Genomic DNA, 8,702 nt, shown 5'->3' with positions numbered 1-8,702 from the left:
TGGTCTGTGTGTCTGGAGAGCAGTAGCTGCCCTGCTCAGGCAGAGGAACAGCCGCTATGCATGGAGATCTGGATGGAGCGTGACATAAAGATAAATTAAAAAGAGGAGCAACTCTGCTAGGAAAATCCTTTTTTTAATAATAAAAAAGTAGAAAACCATTCAGCCTTAGCCTTCATCGGTGGGGCTGTGCCTGCTGTGAGCAGTTTTTGACGCAGTGCCATGATTTTAATCTTCATCTGTATCATGAAATAACAGAAAACAATACTCGGGCTACTAATCTGAATCCCACAGGGACATTTAAAAGCATTGCAGAACTTGTGGTCACAGTCAAAAAAATGTCTTGTATAATAAGTGCATTACATTAGTTGCAGTTTATTAGGTTAAGCAGGGACCCATGAACAGCTGCACAAATCTTATTGTGGCTACACTGGGGCTTGAACCACCAACCTTCCAGGTGCTAGTCAAGCACCTTAGCCACTAGACTATTCTGCATGTGGTGCGAAAATAATAATCACCATTTAGAAATGCACTGAAGTGTTACCTTGACTACCAACATATGCCTATATATGGAATCAAAGGGAACTTAACCAGAAACTGCTGCATCAGCAACAAGAGCTTTTCACTGCGTGACACAAATGTTTACCACTTAGACAACGCATTGGTCTGAAGTGCCTCCCTCAGGTTTGTCGTGGGAGTGCTGTCAAACTGTAGCTGTCGCCGTTCTGCTGTGAGCTGTATCTGCCCAGGGGAGAGACCGTCTGAAAATCAGCCCTTAATTGGATAAATGGATTTAAAATATGACATCGAGGTTAAGCGGGCATGGGTTTCACAGCTCTGCCAGCGTACATTTTCACCCCAGCATCTGTTCCCTGCCGTAGCAGATTCACAGGGAGGCTATCACCTCTGCTGCCAGCTGGTTAACCACTCCAACAAGCCAACAGTGACAACTGCCGTGGTTGGAGCACCTGGAAGGCTCGACTATGGGGTCAGACACTCCTGCAGAACAGAACATCTGCAGTTTTTGTTGTTTGTCAGGAGCTCTTATCAATAGTAACTTGGAAGGTCGTTGAGTCAGGAAACATTATTCGGCTGACACAAAGTATCATGGTTTCCAGGGGTGACGCGGGTGAAGCCCTCAAACATAAACACCTGCTTGGCTCCCGGATGAAATCACCCGAGACAGGCGATACAAAGTATTGTTTGGATTTTGTGATTAAAAAAGAAAAACATGTCATATATCTTTAACGAATGGAACAGTGTTTGGTGACCTTCAGATCTCACAGTAAATCAACCGTTGATATTTCACACTATGACAGGTAATATGAATCTACATCCCATTTATTCACAAGGGGAGAGGTGATATTTTGAAAATACCAAGATCACCCCTCCCCCGACCCCACACCCACCCCCACTCCAAGAAGAGAAGATACATTTTCCCGCAAAAACAGTAAACACATCATTTGTATCTGTTTGGCCATTTTGGAGCTGAATTCCATAGGGAAACAATAATAGGAAGCATGTGTTCTGATAAGCCAGCCAACTTTAAACAGACACCAGAGTATCAAGCTCTGAATAAGACAGCCAACTGTAAACAAACAGCAGAGTATCAGGCCCTGCATAACACACAGAACCAGGGGGTCGGGGATGCTGCACAATAATGACCTCAATCAATCAAGTAGAAGTAATCACAGGGGCGTAGCTAGGAATTCTGGCTCCTTTTTTAATCCTACTGGAATTTATGTGAGCCCTGTCCAGCTGTGGGTCCCTAGAATCGTCACCACCTTTCACCCCACATTACATTACATTACAGGCATTGAGCAGAGGCTCTTATCCAGAGCCACGTACAATGAAGTGGTACCCATTAGCCATATGCCTGGGTAATCGCACATTTATGCACTTGACAAAAGAGGTGATGACAGTTCCCATAATTTCTGTTTCACTGGTAACACTGGAGTTCCAATGATTCAACTGTAATTGTCAATATTAGCGAAATGAAAATGCTGGGCTCTATCAGTTAGACAGTAGGACAGGCTGGAGATGTCTATCCTTGCACATTCAGTGTGTTTGATGTCTTTTGTATGAGACATCAAACCGAAGTCTTGATTCACTGTGGCATTGAAGGTCCCCTGACATTTATAACAAAGAGTGAGGGCTCTTTGCTCTCCTGGCGAGGTTCCCAGCCTGGCCGCTGAATCATCCCCCCGTTTAATTGACTTAATAATTCCCTTGTAAGTGTAAGAAGTGGAGACTAATCATCATTAACAGCACGTAATCATCTCCATTTTGTGTGGAATCTGGCCCTGGGGTATGGCTGCCAGCAAAGGAAACACATCTCAGTTGGTAAAGTACTGTAGGCAGACTTAAATGTATGCAATGAAAATACAATCAACACATTGATACATCACTACAGGGAATTGTGACTTCTCCTATGACTCCTATGAAAAATAAAATAAAATTTTCTTCTTTCTGCCACTAGAACTGTCTAAATCACCAGAGCATATTTTCATTCAGTGATAGTGACATTAGCTTTTTTCAAATCCAAGGTGTGTTTCACTTTAAACTTTTTCATTTTCAGTTGTTTCTTTATTTCAAATGTACAAAACCCTCGGCCCTGATCGAGCTCCGTAGTCATTGCTGGGCAAAAGTTACAAACGGCAGAAGCCCGTGGCATCTAACATATTTGCGTGACTCGTAAATCTATGTGATAAACGAGTGATAAATGAGTCAGTGGCCTGAAGGTAAGCTTCTGCTTACAATGTCAGGGCAGGACAGCCTCAGCCGGGATACAATGGGCTCGGAGAAAATAAACAAACCCGATGCCAGCTGAGGTCCCAAACATGGCAAGAGCCACTGCAGCCGTAACGACAACGGCACGTGGGGGTGGCACGATACCCGTTATGTAACAGATCTGTGACTTTTCCCCAAAGGTCAGGCATTCCATTCATCAAAAACACACCGAAAATAAATAAACAAAGACTGACCCATTCTGACCTTTCTTAGGCCAGCTGAGAAGCCCCACAGTGTGACCATCAGTGGTCCCCTTATTTTTTATTCAGAATACAGAAAAACAATACACTGTCATCAAAAAGGGCTTTTTTTATATTAAATTCAACAGGTGATGACCCAGACTTGAAACACAACAAAATAATGGCTCATCTTTCTTTCGGTGTCCGACACTGGTGGTGTTCATTGGTCACAATATTGACACAATCATCGGTAGCATTGCGAGATTCACAGAGAAAGTGCTTATTTAAATTAAAATTTTAAAATAAGATGTCATACCCCAGCTAGCTTGTTCAGCAGCATGAATGAATGAAAACCGAAATTGCTCTGAAGGAGTCAGAATGGTAAAACATAATTTGTAGCTTATTTCATTCTGCAAATTCTGCCATTTCATCCCGCTTCTGCTGCGTGTAATCATAAAATTATGAATGATATATGTGCTTTTATTGTGTTATTATTGTGAGTAGGCATATTATGGCAAAACATTCTCAGAACTCAGGTGAATTAGCACTTTGTGTATTTATCCATTACATCATAACATACGTATTTTATTCGAAAATACGTATGTTAAGCATCACACACATAACTCTGATATAACAGGGAAAAAACCACATAAAGCTTGTCAGACAGGTGCATTTACTATATTAATAATGACTGCTTACCTTGCAAAATCACAGCTATTCTTTTTCACACAACACTAAAATGGGCCAACCAAACCTGCACGCTGAGCAAAATATTCACTGTTATAGGGAATGTTCAATGAGCAATAATAATATTTCAGCATTCTCCCGTTTATATTTGGAAGTTATTCAGGCTAATTTCCAAGATTTGTTTTGGAGATATACTCCGCTGCAGTTGAAATTACATGGAACAATTCACCTGGCATGACTCATTTTCATTCTTCTGCGTTTGTTTGTTCACCCTGCCGCCCAGGGGACCACTCGGGTACGTACGTGACATTTTTTGGAGTGACAGCACTTTCGGTATGAGGAAAATGGGAAGTCAGGCGGGTTCAGGGGGGCTCCTGCCAAACTGGCATCTCCCTGAGGAGTGCGCCTGCCAGGGACAATGGCGGGAAAGCTACGGAGAAGAGCCGCCCCCCCCCCGGGCCGGGCCTTCCTGAGGGGAACAATCGTTTGGGCCTACGGGAGGAGAGTTCGGCTCCTGCCGCTATCTGCCCTCCCTGGGCCCACCACCACGGCCTTCGGACCGGCCCATTCCCACCTACGGCGTGGGAGAGAGGGAGCTCCAGCGCTCCTGCCATTGTTCCCGCTTCCTCTCGCCCTTCGCATTTGCGCTCTGGGCAGCGCTTTCTGAGGGGCTCTGCTCCGTATCTACATGACCCCGCCTTTCAAGAGCTCAGCTCATTTTCTACTCTCTGAGAATTGTATGTAATACAATAATTTTGCCTGTTTTTCATCAGTTTTGATCCCACTTTTTGTGGGACTTCTAAAAGCAGCTGGAAAACCCAGGTTTTTGGAATTGCACGATCGGGTGGGGGGGGAGTGCTGTAAAGCCAAAGTGGCGACTCCATGGCTAACCAGTAGCCACAGGCGGCACTGGCATGGTCAGACTGAGTCTCCTCGACAGGCCCAACAACTAGCATTTCTTGAAAACAGAAAGTAGCACGATGAAAAACGATTTGATCACGACAGGAATCTAGCGTCACATCAGGGAAACAATTACCTCAGATGGGAAACTGGCTATTTGAGGGAAACGGCTACTTTCAGTCTGCAAGGCGGTGATCTCTCTGGGTCTGCTCAATACACTACAGGAAATGTTTACTGCTACGTGTGGTTATGCACTATATCCTCACAGATATGAAACATGTGGTGATGGAGGGTTGAGGGAGGGGGTCAAGCATCTCTATGAATCTGCATACTCCAAGCAGGAGTTATTGACCACTGACACAGGAAAAAACTAAACAACAAACAAAATGTTTTATTCACTTTAACAGTTCATTTAAATAGAACAGTGATAAAACTGGTATTTTGGACTGAACTAAATCCATTCAGGTATTCAATCAATATTTAACAGGTCAACACGCATTGCTTTGCATTGGACATTTTTGAGAGGGAAGAATAAAAATAACATTAATTTTTGGAGATTTGAGAAACTCTAGATTTGTCTCAAACAAATTAACCAACAAGAACTAGGAATCTTATCCTTTTTTTCTTTGTTTTTTTGCATGTTACGATATAATCAGAAGACAAAATGCAACAAACCAGGAAAAGCACCAATCCTCTAAATATAAACTGAACATTATAAGCTAATGAGGCTGCTTCCTCTTTGTTTGACTATCTTTTCCATGACTACGTTCCATTGGTTTAAATGCAAACAGAGCAATTAGTTCCTCCCAGTTTTAATTACAGATTTTTAAAATGTGAGTCGGTTAAAGTGGTGATTAGGCAGGGTGCAGTGGCAGTGACTCATGGAGATAGTCTGTTGAGACCCCTGTGGATTTGATCTATGCAAGAAAGCTGACTCATCCCAACAATTACATTCTCTCTGGCCTTGTATGGTTCTTTGCCGTCCGCTGGCAGCCCGAGATTACTTGGAACAGCAAATTGCTATTGTAGACCTGTCACATCACTGCAACACCCACCGTAATTCAGGACCTAATACACATAAGTGCACACATCCTCTGAAACCAACTGGCGGCTTCTCCTCCAACGTGCACTCCATCAGTTTCGCTGCCCAGGGGGCCTGCGCAGGTGATGCTGGGAGATCGCAGGCAGCCGGTGGACCGGAGGAGGCGCTGTTGTGCGATGAGGTTACCTCCCATTCCCTGCATCCTGAAATCCCCCATACCAGTGCAGCACTATGGCTAGTTAAGCATCACCTATAAGTACCTTCCATACCCTGCCTACTGACATCACCCTTACCAGTTCAGCACTATGGCTAGTATATAATCACCTATAACTACCTTCCACACCCTGCCTACTGATATCACCCTTATCTGTGCAGCACTATGGCTAGTTAAGCATCACCTATAACTTTGTGCAGGTCCTACCCTATCAGCAGGATGAGTTACTACACACGCAGCTTCACTGCAGACAGGTGTGAAAGCACACTAAGGTCAACAAGCTGCTGTTTCTACTGTTTAGCCATTTCCTTGGTTTAGGAACGCAGCATGCTGAAAGTAACTTGATCAAGGATGCAACAGTATCCTTCAAATCGGACTGGCAACCTTTGGGTTACAAGCTCAGTTCTCTAACCATTATACTGGACAATCAACGTGCACAAGTAAGCCAGACTACATGTCCAAGCACAAGCAGACCCACTCAGAAAAAGGGGTATCAGCAAAAATGAAACAGACCGAACCTGACCCAAACCAGTCAGGAGAGGTTTACTTTACATTACTTTTCTACTGTGTTTAGGGGCCATGTCTGCTTCCCAGACAGATGAAGAGTCGTTGGCTGCCTGGAACAGAGCCACACAGCTCTGGTACGTGCGCGTGCAAGGCGCAGGCCGAGGAAACACCGGGCAGGATGCGCGTGAAGCCCACCGCAAGACCTTTAAAACACTGCCAGTCCCACCGCCATTGTCTAATGCTCTGTCTGGCGCATCGCAAAACCAATTACGCACTTTCCTGCGCGGGCATTCCGCTTCGCACACCTGCCTCCCGACGAGCGCTCCACTTCAAATGCTGCTGTCGTCGTCGCCTTGTGACCGACCTAAACTCTTCACTAATTAAACTTCCATATGGCCGAAGGGCTTCTGTTTTCTCTCCGCGGGTTGTCGTTGTTCTCATGAATTCGTATCGGCTTCCTCTCTACATGTCCTTGCTTGCTATTTATGCTTGCCTGCCAGGCTGTGGAAATGAAAAAGGGGCCGTCTGTCAAACGAATCAGCTGTGGAATTCACCACATCTCGCCGATTGTTCACTGCAAACGCAGGTACTGCTACATGCAACGTTGTTTATTGACCACTGTTTCCTCACTTTTAAACAGTAAGGTGGGAAGCAATTAAATCACGAAACACGAATAAGAAACAAGTCATCCGACAATGCTTTATGAACATTTTACTTGGGAGATACGAATAAATAAATAATAAATAAAAAATGGAATTTGGAAGAAACTGGACAGTGATTTCCCAATCCATTACAAGATCATAAACCCCTGGAAAATGATTCAACACCAAAAAGCATATTGAAACATAAAAAGCAACAACATATTGATCAAAACAGCCCTTTTAAATGAGTTGCTTATGTTGTGTTCAGATAAGGCATGTAAAAAAGTTTCAATATGACAGAGTCAGGTCACAGCTAACTGACTAATGTTTAAGAAAATTTCCTGTCACATTTAAACACAATATTACTCGTTATTACTCATTTCACAATCATATCCTGCAAAAGTGGGATCTGACTCATTTTTAAGCATGCTTTGTTAAAGAGAGTAAGTGTTGAATGACAGGTCAAAAATGAAAATATAGAGATATTACTGAGAGACTAAACATGCTCTGTTGCCTTAGTCACCAGGAGCTTTATCCAGAAAAGTAGGTTAGTGAATTACAGTACGGCCAAGAGCTTACTGGAATCTGCAGCCCCACTATCGTTCTATCTCTTAAAATGCCTCTAACTTCCCACTGGCTAATTGAGCAATTTGGTAGGATAATTATTATCGCAAACCATTTCCCCTCCCTGGAACAAAACAAACTACACTGCCAAATCACACTAATATAGGGATGAGCAAAGATAGGGAAGAGCTTTCAGAAAGAAAACGAGTGATTATGGATTACGGGATGTGAAGAGGTAAAGGGTTTTTGAGGAGTTCCATTGGCAGGTCATGACTCATGAGGTGCAGGAGGAAGTTCAGGAACTTCAGCCTGTGGGGTCTGAGGGATGAACAGATGGTTTCCGGGCCAACAGGAACAGGAAGTAGAAGCATGAACACAATGCCCTGCCTGGACCACCAGGAGGGAAAGGGGGCTCATGCCTGGGGTCACGTGCTCACATTAAAGCACACTACACCTTAGTAAGGGTCTTTTCATAATCGTACACTATGCCTGGGAAATGGACCGGACATAGAAGAGGCCTGTGGCCTGCTGTTAGAGACCTTATATAAGGCCATGACTATGTTCTGTTGTGTATCATTCTGTTCTGCTTATGATACATGACAAGTAAGGCCACCATACTGTTCATTAGAGTATTGGGAACTGCTGCTATGCAGGCAGCGAGCACTTACTTAAGGTCCCCAAATGTGTACTTCTGGTGTATTTCTAGCATGCATGAACGCATTCTTGCTTTTCCTTCCCAGGGTTCATTGTGCTAAACATAGAAATCAGATTTAGCTGTACAAGTAACAATTGGTAAAGCCACAGAGGGATTTATGGAATTTGTTTGCACATTTAACTGTTATGAAAGTAACCTCTCTTATTAATGTGATTTTTCATTGCATATTCTGATATAATAGCGGGTATGTGTAATTGCAATAAACAATCCACAGCTTACAGTCACTTTCGACTCTAGCTGATATCAGCTGGCTGTATCTCTCCCCAGTGATGAGCAACATATACAGAATGTATTTATGATCAGCATGAAATTAGCTCTCCGAGTATATTTTATTCTATTAGAGTGTACTCTGTGTAATCTGTTTTCACTCACGTCAACGCAGTTTAGAGTAAACACTGAGCATTTCGCCGTGTCGTGTCCTCTGCCCAAACACACACACACATTCTGCAGAGAGCAGTGCATTTAA

Source organism: Conger conger, chromosome 12 (genome assembly GCF_963514075.1).
Source record: "Conger conger chromosome 12, fConCon1.1, whole genome shotgun sequence".
NCBI classification, from domain to species: Eukaryota; Metazoa; Chordata; class Actinopteri; order Anguilliformes; family Congridae; genus Conger; species Conger conger.
Note: the sequence above shows the minus strand (reverse complement) of the source record.